The 725-nt window shown below is 39.4% G+C and overlaps 1 protein-coding gene across 1 annotated transcript in view; it reads right to left on the bottom strand.

The window, feature by feature from the left end:
* Window positions 1-725, bottom strand: part of myo1b (myosin IB) — a 49377-nt gene that overhangs the window by 20368 nt on the left and 28284 nt on the right. The gene's annotated exons all lie outside the window — the stretch shown is intronic.

Below are 725 nucleotides of genomic sequence, written 5' to 3'. Positions count from 1 at the left end.
ACTGGGAGTATGAAACAAACAAGACAGAGCGGAGGTCAAAAAACAAAAAAAAACAAAAAAAACCTCTGAGTAAGCACTTTCTCCGGCTCATTCTCGTACGGCTGTGGAGACATTTGTCACAAAGTCATTCAGTCCCAACATGAAGACGAGGACACACTGCTGGGCCTCCTGGCAGGTTTTACCCACAATGCCACAGTGTCTGTCAGTGAGAAGGTGACAGACTTGACCTGACCTGGTGTGGAGTGAACTGATCACTGAGCTGACGGGGAAACGGACTTAGACTTGGTGTAAATGTTTGATGTCATCTGTGATCCCTCCACTGACGACTGACGCGGTGGGTTAGTGTTCGATCCCCTGTCCTTCAGTGGTCACAAAAAAAAATCTGATAAAAAAAATTTTAATAAAAAAAAAAGGATTCCTCATCACACGTAGTCGTCACGTGTGTGATCTTTAGTTTTAAAGTTGTCAAAAAAAGTCTGCTGATTCTCAAACTAAAATATAAAATAAAAATTAAAAAATAGTTCCATATAAAAAAAACATTTTGTCTAAAAGAAATCTTTCAGAGACTGTCCAAAGTCGTCTGTTGAAACGTTTAAAGCATGGGTGTCAAACATACGGTCTGCGGGCCAAAACCAGCCCACTAGGGTGTTCAAGCCGGTCCACTTGATGAATTTTGAAAATATATTAAAAAAAAATACAAATGCATTATCTTTTATGGTATACTA

This window comes from Cynoglossus semilaevis, chromosome 16, assembly GCF_000523025.1.
Source record: "Cynoglossus semilaevis isolate Cse_v1.0 chromosome 16, Cse_v1.0, whole genome shotgun sequence".
Classification (NCBI taxonomy): Eukaryota; Metazoa; Chordata; class Actinopteri; order Pleuronectiformes; family Cynoglossidae; genus Cynoglossus; species Cynoglossus semilaevis.
This window is presented reverse-complemented; position numbering and strand designations above follow the sequence as displayed.